The sequence below is a fragment of the Coenobita brevimanus genome, chromosome 20 (genome assembly GCF_032717465.1).
Source record: "Coenobita brevimanus isolate Jiangsu-jjx chromosome 20, ASM3271746v2, whole genome shotgun sequence".
NCBI classification, from domain to species: domain Eukaryota; kingdom Metazoa; phylum Arthropoda; class Malacostraca; order Decapoda; family Coenobitidae; genus Coenobita; species Coenobita brevimanus.
In genome coordinates this window covers 2,830,529-2,845,213 of record NC_136973.1, presented here as the reverse complement: position 1 = coordinate 2,845,213, position 14,685 = coordinate 2,830,529, and positions in this window count along the sequence as shown.

The following is a 14,685-nucleotide window of genomic DNA, read 5'->3' as shown; positions in this document are numbered from 1 at the left end:
GTTGGCTAGCGGCGTCCTTGTGTGCCTCGACTTCAGAATCTACACTGGATTGAACTGGCGCCTGTGTGTGTGTGTGTGTGTGTGTGTGTGTGTGTGTGTGTGTGTGTGTGTGTGTGTGTGCTTGAATATGCGTATGTATGTGAGTGTATGAGTGTTTGTGTGGTGTTTGTGTGGATGTCTGGGTTTACCTTTGTGTGTGTGTGTGTGTGTGTGTGTGTGTGTGTGTGTGTGTGTGTGTGTGTGTGTGTGTGTGTGTGTGTGTGTGTGTGTGTGTGTGTGTGTGTGTGTGTGCTTCCCAGTAAGCATTTTTGACAAACAGACAGACAGAGATTCAACCTTCATATATTTCTAGCTGCCTGAACACACAGCATTTAAAAGACAGGAGGTCATAGGCAGAGGGAAATGAAAACAGAGGAAGACAGCTTCAGATCTGACCTATTGCATGCACTATCTCACCTACAATGACCCACACATCCACGCTGCAACATTAGATAAAACTTCAACTTCCTGCAACACGAATTTCAACTTTGCAACTGTGATCGTGAATGGAGAAGTTTGCACGTGTTGAAAATGAAGGCTAGGTGTGTGTGTGTGTGTGTGTGTGTGTGTGTGTGTGTGTGTGTGTGTGTGTGTGTGTGTGTGTGTGTGTGTGTGTGTGTGTGTGTGTGTGTGTGTGTGTGTGTGTGTGTGTGACGTAATATACTGTCCGTATTGTTTGTATCTGGGTAACTGTACCTTGAATACGCTTCACTGACTCCTACGGTTTTTCCATTAAAGGCACAGATAGATAGATAGATAGACAGATAGACAGATAGACAGATTCTTAACTAAACTGTCATATTTTTGCTTTATTTTTGTTACGTTCGAGGTACTAGGGAGGGGCGCCTCCATGGCATAGCGCAGATATAGCTCGGGTCCTCTGCTGCCCAGTTATAAAATCGCCCCTCCACTTCTTCTATGGAGGGCTGCAGAGTCGGCACAAACTACAGACAACGTATGGAAATTGCTCAGTCAGTAAAGCCACGAACGACAAAAAATTACTACATATTTCTTACTACGAGACTGCTTAACTCATCTTGCAGGAATGAGGCTGACTTGTGCAATGAGTGGTAGTTAGGCAATACGCAATTATAAGCTTTCAAAGTTATTTCCCTCCTACCTTTCTATCCAGCCATTAGCCATTTTTTTTAATATTTGAGGGAACTGGGTCACTTTCACATCTTGATTACCAAGTTGTGGTTCTATTAAATTCAGTGATCCTTAGTTATGAGGTAAGAATAAGTCTCCCTGGTTACTAGTCAAATCAACCCCCAATCTAACTACACCTGTCCATCAACTCAGCAGAAATGGGTTAGAAATGAGCCTAACTATGAGGTAATAAGTCTCCTTGGTTACTAGTCAAACCAATCCTCTAATATGACTACTGACCATCAACTGAGCTGAAAGGAACGAATCTCCATGGTTACTAGTCAAATCTACCCTCCAATCTAACCACCCTTCACCATCAATTAAGCTGAATGGAAGGAATCTTGGTTACTAGTCAAATCAACCCTCCATTCTAACCACACCTGCGCTGAAAGGAGTTACAGGTGTCTGCAGGATATAATAAACAAACTAGAGAAAGGAGGCTAATAAGGGAGTAAGGTAATTAGGCAATCATAATTCCAGGTAGGGCAATCACACACCTGTCTACACCTTTCCATCGAGTAATTAGCAACCTGGTATTGATGACTGAGGTGGTAATTACGTACAGGTAAAGAGGTAAGCTAGGAATATGTTAGAAATCGTACATGGTGTGGATACTAATTACACACATCCATACATACAGGTACACATACATACATAAGCGTAATGAGGTAAGTATGGGAGGTTAGAAAGTGTACATGGTGTAAATATTGAATACGTACACACACACACACACACACACACACACACACACACACACACACACACACACACACACACGCTCTCCTTGCTCCCAACCTACTGATCCTTTGCCTCCCTGGTGTTGTTAATATCACTAGTCTGTTTACACTCAACAGAACTGGCCAAATAAATAACAAAAATATCAAGGCAGAGAGGCGTGAAAATAGATGGGCTTTAGTTATGAGGTAGGGATGCGTCTCCTTGGTTACTAGTCAAATCACCCCTCCAGTCTGACTACACTTAATATCAAAATAGTTGGGTGGGTTGTGTATAGGTAATTTTTTGACGGAGAGAAACATTACTAACACACACACACACACACACACACACACACACACACACACACACATACAAACCCCACTACACACGCAAACCCCAACACACACACAACCTCCATACACCCCCTCCCCTCAAACAACCCCCCACAAGCACTCCTTATCATCACCAACCAATCACAACAGGCAACCAGCCTAAGAAAAAAAAAAATAACTAAATAAACAATCACTTGATCAGGCAAAAACAAGACACTGATCAAAGAAAACGGAGGAAAATAAAAGAAAATGCGAATAAATGTGTATTGGCAGTAAGTGATGTGTTAGTTTGTATGCGTCACGACTGCCCTTGATTTTTGCTGATATAAAAGTTGAGTTTCTTCGTGTGTGTGTGTGTGTGTGTGTGTGTGTGTGTGTGTGTGTGTGTGTGTGTGTGTGTTGTGAGTAATAGGTCAGGAATATTAAACATAATGGCCTTGTCTGTGAGCACTAAGCTAGAACTGCATGAGCTAATTCAGCGAGCCTGCTTCAGTTCCTCCTGCATAGATTTTTAAAAACAGATGAACAGTGGAAGGAAAAACAAATTAAATACAAAAATAATTCCATACACCAGATTACATGCGTCCTCCATTCAAAAAACCCGCGTAACAGATGAGTGTGGATAACAACGCATGGACTTTCTCGAGATCGCTTTCCACAACATGCATCCCAAACATCCATCCATCCATCCATCCATCCATACACACATACATACATACACACATACATACATACATCCTTACATACTCTTATAGGTACAGCTAAAAGATTTAATGGCTATCTGAAGGGAAAAGTATAATTATTCTTAGATCTAACCCACGTCTGTGAGAAAGGGTAAGAAGGAGGCTTTACCTCATTTATCAGATCATTAGAGAGAGAGAGAGAGAGAGAGAGAGAGAGAGAGAAAGAGAGAGAGAGAGAGAGAGAGAGAGAGAGAGAGAATAAGGAGGAAATTTTAGACAATATACTGAAGGAGATGATAACACACACACACACACACACACACACACACACACACACACACACACACACCTCGTCAATGAGATGCAGTTCCGGGAGGGGGTGGGAAGGTGATATATTCCTAAGCAGACCCACTATGATAATGTACCGTCGTATGTCCAAAATAAATCGCTTGGGAGCAGGTGTTGCGAGGTCAAAGGTCAAGGTCACGTTTGGACTATTAGGGCGGGTTATGTAAGCTGACCTAGGCGGGGATCGAACCTGGGTCAAATCTTATATAAGTTAGGTCACGGAGTACTCTTGACCCCTTGACCTCTTGACCTTTTAGGAGGCTGTTTGTAAGGTCACTAGATGGAGTCCCAAGAGCAGTTTATTATTATTATTTTTTTTTTTGGAAAGAGAGAGAGAGAGAGAGAGAGGGTGGGGGGTGTAGGTGTGTAGGGGGGTGTGGGTGTAGAGAAAGTCTGGGCTGGTATGTTTATAAGACTGGACGGGTCAGAGCAAAGAACAAGGTTATCCGCTGCCTCTCACTACACCACCACACCACACTACACCACACCACACCACACCACACTGTACCACCACACCACACCACACCACACTATACCACCCTGTCACACCACACCAGACCACACCAGACCACACTATACCATCCTGTCACACCACTCTATACCACACCACACTATACCACCCTGTCACACCACACTACACTATACCACCTTGTCATCTCACCACACCACACCACACTGAGGAGGTGTTCGTGGCCACTATGTCACTAGCATACAACATGAGGAGGCATTGATGAGAGGGCTGAAGGCTGACCATATAATTCAATCCCAGACACACTCACTGACGACCTACTGACTCTATCCTGTACTGTGAGGTGTGATGGTGGTTTAATAACATCAATGTTCTGCGAAATACAATCTTCAGTATTTCATTTGATGGCAATGGAAGGGCGAAAAGGAAATCTATAAGGGTTTTCAAAAAATGTAAATACCTATCTATTGCCAGACGCCTTAATCCCCTATACGGGGTGGCCACAAACAAATCGCCTCCACGTCACACTGTCCCCCGCCATTTCACTGCCCCGCTCCCTCTCTCATATACCTCCCCACTCCATCCCTCCATCTCACTCTCATAAAGGGATAATCAGCTACTGTAATGGCGTAGAGTTTGTATGCAGAATATATGTATGTATGTATGTATGTATGTATGTATGTACAATATGTAAACCAAGCTCCGACCCCCCACAAACGTTCACAGCGAAATCTTGCACACACAATCATTGGAGGTCCAAGAGATGACATTCAAAGTTCTATACAGATGGATATTCTCTGAGGGAGTGTTTTGGACGATTTTGTGCTCCTGTGATGGCTTCGTTAGTGAAATGCGGGTGGCAATGTGCGTAGAATTTTGCAAACGCACTCTGGATGTCATGTGGATTTATTAGTCTGTGTGTGTGTGTGTGTGTGTGTGTGTGTGTGTGTTTTGAGCTACATAAAAGTCGTCTGTTGTACACTGGAATAAAAATAAGAATCTCTCTCTCTCTCTCTCTCTCTCTCTCTCTCTCTCTCTCTCTCTCGCACTGAACGTTAACCCTTTACAAGACACTCACAGGCAGAGAGAGAGAGAGAGAGAGAGAGAGAGAGAGAGAGAGAAGGATTAAGATTCCCACTTCCCTTAATATACCTACAACACTGTAAGTATATCTGTAAGTATGTCTGTAAGTATGTATGTTTGTAAGTATATTTCTGAGTATGTATGTTTGTATTCAAGTATGCTTGTAAGTATGTAAGTATCTTTGTATGTTCCTAGGCATATTTGTAAGTATGTCTGTAAGTAAATAAGTATGTAAGTATGTCTCTAGGTAAATAAGTATGTAAGTATGTCTCTAGGTAAATAAGTATGTAAGTAAATAAATATGTATGTCTAAAGTAGGTAAGTATGTCTGTAAGTAAATATGTAAGTATGTCTGTAAGTAAATAAGTATGTAAGTATGTCTGTAAGTAAATATGTAAGTATGTCTGTAAGTAAATAAGTATGTAAGTATGTCTGTAAGTAAATAAGTATGTAAGTATGTCTGTAAGTAAGTATGTAAGTATGTCTGTAAGTAAATAAGTATGTAAGTATGTCTGTAAGTAAATAAGTATGTATGTCTGTAAGTAAATAAGTATGTAAGTATGTCTGTAAGTAAATAAGTATGTAAGTATGTCTAAGTAAATAAGTATGTAAGTATGTCTGTAAGTAAATAAGTATGTAAGTATGTCTGTAAGTAAGTATGTAAGTATGTCTGTAAGTAAAGAAGTATGTAAGTACGTCTGTAAGTAGGTAAGTATGTTTGTATCTCTGTAAATAAACGATAAAAATCTAAGTCGCCGAATGGAATGAGTTAAGGAACACTTGAGCACGTTAAGTATTGGGTTATTACGCTTCTCTCTCTCTCTCTCTCTCTCTCTCTCTCTCTCTCTCTCTCTCTCTCTCTCTCTCTCTCTCCATCAAGTTCTTCAAGCTTAACGTCACCTTCTCAGCGGTTTATCCTGGCTTGGAAGATTTGTGTTTGTCTTGGATTTAAGGTACAGAAAAATGTGTTATCTTTAATTTATTGGGCTGCCTTTGCGTTTCTCTCTCTCTCTCTCTCTCTCTCTCTCTCTCTCTCTCTCTCTCTCTCTCTCTCTCCTAAAAAAATCGTCTTCGTCAGCTTAAAATGCAAGAGTTATCCCAATCATCCGAAATTCAATCACCGCATTCCTATCACTTGTTCCTATGCGATTAATTTTGTTATTGCTCCTTACTGCCTTCTTCTCTGCCACTTAAATCATTCAAATACTACTATACTTAGCATCAATATCATACACATTGATACCAACCAGCCGTATCCAAAAATAAATCGCTACGGAAGAGGTGTTTGGGAGTTTAACAGACGAGAATACGAACCAATGTCACCCATATACCTTTATTTAAAATCAGAATTATTTAAGTAACACAGAAGAGGGCGGCAAGGTGTAATAAGTAAAATAAATCGCTTAGGAAGGGGTGTTAGGAAGCCCGAGACGTTTAACTTCCGCGTCATAATATCACCACGATCAAAGCCATTTTTTTTTTTCCATCATTTTTTGCCTAATCCACTTGTAGGTAAATGTTAAGGGAGTGAAGGAAGGGAACACTCAAGGTTATTCTTATACGTGTTTATCTGAAGTGGTTTGGCCGTGAGGAGAAGATGGTGAGAGACTAACCAGGAGTGTATGTGAGCGAGGTGGAGGGGGAGAGAGGAAGGGAGAGACCGAGGATGAGGTGGAGGGATGGAGTGGAGAGGTATATGAGAGAGAGGGATGTAAGTTGGGGGGAGGGCAGGGAGATGGCAGGGGACAGGGCGACATGGAGGCGAATTGTTTGTGGCCACCCCTTACGGGATTAAGGCGTCTGGATATAGACAGATAGATAGATAGATAGATGGATAGACAGATAGATAGATAGACAGATTTTTATTCGTGTGTTTTATGGGTATTTGAAGCAATGCAATAAAACATGATAGGTTATATCAGAGGCGCACGATACTGAATGATTGTGTGTGTGTGTGTGTGTGTGTGTGTGTGTGTGTGTGTGTGTGTGTGTGTGTGTGTGTGTGTGTGTGTGTGTGTGTGTGTGTGTGTGTGTGTGTGTGTGTGTGTGTGTGACTAGACACAATAAAAAAAGAAGAGAGAAAGAAAAAAAAGGAACGAAAGAACGACCGATCGAAAGACAGACAGAAAGAAAATACATAACACCCGCTCTCACATCGCCAGCGCGGGTGCAATAGACTCCCTTAGCAATGGACTGACAGATTATATAAAAGAGTCTGTCCCACTCCTGACGTCACAGCAGGAGTTACGTACCGAGGACGAGATGGTCACGTCGACAATAACAATCCCTGGGACGGACAATCTCTGGGACGGTACAATTTCGCCTGACAAAGATCCGTAACCCCCTGCAGCTCAGTTGATGGCCAAGGGTAGTCAGATTCGAGGGCAAATTTCACTAGTAACCAAGGAGACTCATGTCTAACTCATAAAGCTTATAAATTAATAGAATAATGAATAAATAAACAAAAACCGAGGAGAAAAAGGGCCGAAGTCTCCTATATGAATGTAAATACGGTGCACTGATGACAGAATTGAAACACGAAAGAGTATTAACGCACCAAACGCAGAATAAACCGTTCAGGAGACGTTGCTACGGCAGTCTCTCAATCGAGGGCTCACTGACGTCCTAGGAGCTGCGATCATAATACGAAATCTCCAATACGGAAGAGAATATTAATGTGTAGGAGGGAACTGCATATTGCCTTGTGTGGTGTGGCACTGTTACGTAAAGATGGGGATGCATTGAAGGAAGGGGGGAATGAAGGGGTGTAGTGGAAGGGGAAGGGGAGGGGGGATTGCAGGGTATGTAGGGGAAGGGGAAGGGGAGGGGGGATTGCAGGGTATGTAGGGGAAAGGGGAGAGGAGGGAATATTGGGGTGCAAGAAAGGAGGAGGAGGGGAGGGGGTAGGAGAGGGGAAAATTGCAGGGATGTAGGGGGAAGGGGAGAGGGAGGAATGTAGGGGTGCAGGGAAGAGGGGAATGCACGGGATGTAAGGGGAAGGGGGAGGAGGGGTGTGAAGGTACAGTGGGGTGTGGAGGAGAAGGGAAGGGGGTAATGGCATTGAAATGGGGTAGGGTAAGAGATGAACTGATGGGTGGGGAACAAGATAAACACTGCAGTTATATATATTGCCATCCATGCTTACAGTACAATATATACCACAACAAAGAGAAACAGGACGATTCAATAAGAGACCCAACACTACCCCAATGTACCCAACATTACCTCAATATACCCAACATTACTCCAATATACCCAACATTACTCCAATATACCCAACATTACCCCAGTATACCTAACATCACCCCGATATACCCAACATTACCCCAATATGCCTCTTATGAACGAATTTTATTGATGCTTCGTACAAACTGCATTCTCATTGGTTCAGGAAGCTCCCTAACACCTATTCCTTTGAGATTTATTTTTATATACGGTTGGCTAATATCGCTTTGAACTGATAGAGTATGGTGATGGTAGAATGATTTAAGTAACACACAGGAGGACGGGAATAAGCAAAATAAATCGCTTAGGACTGAGATAAGCTTTCAAAAATGGAGTGAATGAAGATAACTTGTTTTGAAAAGTTAATACCATATTTCACTTAAGCTTATTCATTTATACCACACACCACACCACACCACAACACTGACCATACTTCACCACACATCACATAGGCCACCACATTAAACACACCACCACACCACACCACACCACACCACACCACCACACCAGACAGGGGTGCCAAATTAAGTCTTCCAGTGTTTCCTAATGTCTCTGTCCCAATGACCTGAGAAGGGAGGAAAGATGGAGGATATTAAGTACACACACACACACACACACACACACACACACACACACACACAAAGAAAGACCAAAATAACCACTCTATAGGGATGCATGGGGACAGAAACGCCCCATCCAAAATTGGAAAAAAAAAAAGAAAAACAAATCTAACAGTAAGAGCAAAAATGATAAAAGTGGCCATTGAATTTTAGGATATAATTTACTAGTGACTATCTCTATTTCTTTTTTCTCTCACGTTTCTCTCTTTTTCTGTCTCTTTTTTCTCAGATTTCTGTGGCTCTTATATCATGTGGTCAAGATGTTAACGGGTTTGGATTGGTAAAAAGTGACGATCGTGTTTTTTATAGTACACACACACACACACACACACACACACACACACACACACACACACACACACACACACACACACTCACTCACTCTCTCTCTCTCTCTCTCTCTCTCTCTCTCTCTCTCTCTCTCTCTCTCTTTCTGTGTCTGTCTATCTGTGTCTCTGTCGGTTTGTCTGTCTGTTAGTTTGTCCCTCTCTCCCCCCCTCTCTCTCTCTCATCATCATCATCATCATCATCACAATCCCACCTTCATACACCAAACAGACAGGCAAGATTCACCCACTACCCCCCTCAAAAACCATGGGGGGGGACTACCAGCAAAGCACCACATAGGCCAGACATCCCTTACCTGAGGACAAGACATATACCTAAGATCAGAAGGCTCCCTAGCACCTTTTCCTTAGCGATTTATTTTGCAAACTACCCATTAATATCCTCCTACTCTGCTTCTTGTGTCTGTTTAATATCGACGTAGGCTGCATGAATAACACACAAGATTTTAGTAACGGAGCAGAATCAGGAATAAATCGGTAAGGAAGAGGTGTTAGTAAGCTTCCTAACCACAGAATAAACCAGTAAGGAAGAGGTGTTAGTAAGCTTCCTAACCACAGAATAAACCGGTAAGAAAGAGGTGTTAGTAAGCTTCCTAATCACAGAATAAACCGGTAAGGAAGAGGTGTTAGTAAGCTTCCTCACCACACGAAAATAAGCCAGTAAGGAAGAGGTGTTAGTAACCTTTCTAACCAAAGAATAAACCGGTAACGAAGAGGTGTTTGCACGCTCCCTAACCACAAAATAAACCGGTAAGGATGAGGTGTTAGGGTGTCTTTCCTTCAGGTGAGTAAAATCAAGGTGGAAGCAAGAAATAATTAAGGTACAACAGGTGTGAATGATATAAGCTTCCTGTAAAAAATAAAATGGCTCTCTCCAAACCCACCTCTCTCTCCGGCTCCTCTCTGACAGGTGTGGATTCGTTGACTTACCTGGGAAAAGAAGACAGTAATTAGCACAAACAAACAACAATACTAACAAACGCAATAACATCAACACAAAGAAGACTGGGAAAATGTGTGTGTGTGTGTGTGTGTGTGTGTGTGTGTGTGTGTGTGTGTGTGTGTGTGAGAGAGAGAGAGAGAGAGAGAGAGAGAGAGAGAGTCACCATGAAAAATAAAGTCAATTCTTACATGTAGTGCTGAGGTTGTGGTGTGGCGTGGTGGTGGTGGTGGTGGTGGAGTTAGGTGGTGTACTGTGGTAGTTGTGGTAGTGTGGTGAACTGGTGGTGTTGGTGGTGGTGTGTGGTGACGACTGTGGTGGTGGATACAGTTTGGTGGTGGTGGTGTGAGGGTTGTGTGGTGATGGTGGTGGTGGTGGTGGTGATGGTGGTGGTGGTGGTAGTGGATGGTGACTATTATGGTGTAAAAATGAACGTGTGATGACGCAAGGTGATGAAATTGGTGATAATGATGCAAGATGATGGTGATAATGATGATGGTGATGATAGTGTGGTTGTGGAGAAGAAATGATGATGGTGATGATGGGGGTGGAGAGGGATGCTTGGATGGGTGGGTGGTTTTGGTGGGGGTGGAGAGAGATGGTTCGAGGGCGAGGTGGAGAGAGTGGAGCGAGCCTGAGTGGTGGAGCGAGTGGAGCGAGTGGAGAGAGTGGAGCGAGTGGAGAGAGGCGTGTGAGTGTTTTCAAGTCCAATGATGATGTGAGCTTTCGTCCCCAGCCTTCCTCATGTCTTTCATATTGTCTCCCTCCCTCTCCCTCTCTTGCATAACCATACATGCACTTACACGCACACACACACACACACACACACACACACACACACCGCATATTATCTCTCACGTCTTGGGAACATTCCACCAAAGACGCACACACACACACACACACACACACACACACACACACACACACACACACACACACACAAGAAAACAGGAAGAAGATGTGCAGACAAAACATGACCTTAGCACAAACCGTTTATACTACACCTAAGTAAACACACACACACACACACACACACACACACACACACACACACACACACACAAAACTGTCCCATGATGAAAGTAGAGTGTGTTTAGTTTCTCTCTATGAATGTGCTATGTACTGAAGGTAAAAATGATGATAATAATAATAATAATAATAAAAATAATAATAATAATAATAATAAGAAGAAGAAGAAGAAGAAGTAAAATTAGCATAAGATCTACTACTATTACAACTACTACTACTACTATTACTACTACTACCACTACTACTAAAATAATAATAATAATAATAATAATAATAATAATAATAACAACGTCTTTTTAGTACTGGCATGTAATATAAAGTCCCCTAACGGATGGATAACCACTCATATGTATCGTGTATGCAATGTGGGTGTGACAGCAATACGTAGCTACTGTGTAAAAGTATGTGTATGTAAAGACCCTGACCTTGGCAATAGATGGCTGGTTGTGGCGCGCGACACACCATCATGGTATGGGGAACAACTGTGTGAAGTTATGTCAAAATCTGCCCATGCATGTGCAAGTTACAGAGCGGACACGACACTGCGGACGGACTGACGAACGTACTGACGGATCCGCGCAAACCTAGTCACCGACCTGTTTGACCGGTAGGCGACTAATAATAATAATAATAATAATAATAGAAATGGTAACTTGTTGACTAAAGATTTGGATATAAAAGGAAGGTGGAAAGAGCATTTTGAATCTGTTCCAAAGAGACCAATCCCAGCTGAAGAGGACATTTTGCCAGCCGAGAGAGATTTGCAGATAGAAACAGGGGATATAACCTTGGAAGAGGTGGCAAAATCTTTAAAGGAATTAAAGAATTTTAAGGTCCCAAGAGAGGATGGAATATTTCCTGAAATGCTTAAGGTGAAAAATGATGAGTTGATAAATGTGCTTTTGAAACTTTTTAATGTGGCATGGAATAATGGTGCAATTCCAGAAGAGTTGAAAAATGGAGTGATTATAAGAATACCAAAAAAGAAGATTTAAGTGTGCATGGCAACTGGAGAGGGATAACTTTGACACCTGTAGTTGCAAAAGTCTTTTCCAAAATCTTGTTGAACAGAATAGAGCCAGTAATTGATCAAATTTTAAGAGAAGAACAAGCGGGATTTAGAAAGGGTCGAGGTTGTAATGATCAGATTTTTATTGTAAGACATCTAATGCAACAAGTCAATGAGATGAAAATGCCACTTAGTATGTGTTTTGTGGATTTTGAAAAGGCGTTTGATAGTGTTTCACGGGGAGCTATGTTGAAAATCATGAGATTTTATGGCATACCAGAAAAGTTTGTAAATATTATTAGTAGCCTGCATGAAGGTACGTTTTGTAAGGTAATGGTGGGTGGTTCTTTGAGTGATCCATTTGAAGTTAGGTCAGGAGTGATTCAAGGAGGAGTTCTTTCGCCTCTGCTGTTTGTTTTGGTTATGGATTATGTTATGAGAAAGGTTGTAAGGAGAACAGGTGCATGAATTAACTGGAAAGAAAATGAGAGGCTGATGGATTTGGACTGTGCTGACGATATTGTACTGATTTGCGGAAGTATTTACGAGACAGAGAGAGTGCTTGATTGTCTGGTGGAGGAAGGAGAAAAAGTGGGATTGGTAATAAATTGTGGAAAGACTGAAATTATTAATATGAACGTGAAGAACCAAATGGATTATGTAATTGGGAATAATGTGGTGAAGAGTGTAGAAAATTTTAAATATCTGGGAACGATTGTATCATCAAATGGATCATTAAACAATGAAACTGAGAAGAGGATTAGACAGGCTTGGCGACCTGTTGGAATGTTGAAATCTGTTTGGAATAACAATATGCTTTGCGTACATACTAAAGTAAAAATATACAAGTCCATGGTTAGACCAATTTTAATTTATGGGCATGAGTCATGGTACAGTACAATTGCAACAGATCAGAAAGTATTAGGATTTGAGAATAAAATACTGAGAAGGATACTTGGGGTAAAGTGGCAAGACAGAGTTACAAATAAAAGAGTAAGGGATATTACAAGTGTGGAACCAGTTGATGAATATGTGAGACTGTCTCGCTGGAAGTGGCTGGGGCACATATACAGAAAAGAAGGCAGTTTAATACAGGGTGCCAGAGTGGACTGCTAGAGGAAGAAGAGGCCGGGGTAGGCCGAGGGAAACCTGGTTGAGGACAACGAAAAGAGAAGCGGGAGAGGAGTGTTGGTGGGACCTGAAGGAGATGGCAAGAGACAGATATTGGTGGAGAGAGTTCATCGAGGCCCTATGAATCCCGTGGGGTGCCACAGGAAATGACTGATTGATTGACTGAATAATAACAGTAATAATAAAAACGTTTGGAGTCGCCAGGATAACAATAAAAGAGACTAGCTATATGCAAGAAACGTTTATTTCATTGGTCTGACGATGACAAACGTTCACAGACGTAAAGTGTGATGGAAAGACTAAATAGGAAAAAGAGGTGTGTTAAGATGGGTCGGAATCCACTGGGGGCATGTTTTATCTATCTGAGGGGATGGTGTATCTATCGGATGAAAATTGGAAAGAGGAAACAGTGCAAGTTTTCGATGGATGGATGTATGAATGTATATATGTATGTATGTTTTCATGTATGTATGTATCGTATCACTCACACCAGCAATACCAGATCAAGGTAACACAACTGGTATTATATAAAAGGTAATAGCAACAAGTCAACATCATATAAAAGAAAATGGAGGAAGTGTAGAATTAATTAGTGAAGAGAATGGGAATAAGAAAACACATTATATATTTGAGAAGTGAATTGACAAGCTGATGTTTCTTCCCTGATGTGCTTCCTTCTTACTTCTTTCTCGCCAATATCTGATTAAAAGAGGGTGGTGTGGTGGTGGTGGTGGTGGTGGTGATGATGATGTGATAAGGAGGAGGAGGAGGAGAGGATTGATGAAGATGATGATGATAATGATGATAAGAAGGAGGGACAGGAGGATTTACGATGATGATGATGATGATGATGATGATGATGATGATGATGATGATAAGGCTGATAATAGTGGCCAAGATTATTATGACGACGATAATAATAATAATAATAATAATAATAATAATAATAATAACAAAACAGAAAGTGGACAGGATCGCCATTAAGGAAAGAAAGACGACGTCAAAACTTTACCCCAACCAAGACCCATAATCCTCAGTTCCCGGGCCCTACAGATAATAAGTCGATAAGAAAAAGACGCTACGAACCCTGCCTGCGGGCCCTGAACCTGTGGGGGCTTGGAAAACTTAGTGGTCGAATTGTTAACATGCTCGACACGCCTCAGATGCCAGGTAACGATGCTAGGGGCGAGATGAATATGGTGGGTCATTGTGTGAGTTGTATCCACACTGTGTTGTTTGTCTTTGGCCTTTGTGGTGGAGGTGGTAGTAGTAGTAGTAGTAGTAGTAGTAGTAGCGGTAATAGTGTGTGCCATGCCATAATGGTGTAGACTGTATGGCGTTGTGGTGTTGTAGCGTGTGGTGGTGGTGTGCTAGTAGTGTGTGGTGATGTGGTGTGGTGGTGTGCTAGTGTGGCGTGGTGGTGTGCAAGTAATGTGTGGTGGTGTGGTGTGGTGATGTGGTGTAGTGGTGTGCAAGTAGTGTGTGGTGGTGTGGTGTGCAAGTAGTGTGTGGTGGTGTGGTGTAGCGGTGTTGGGGTTGTGGTATTGTGTTGGGTTGGGTGGAG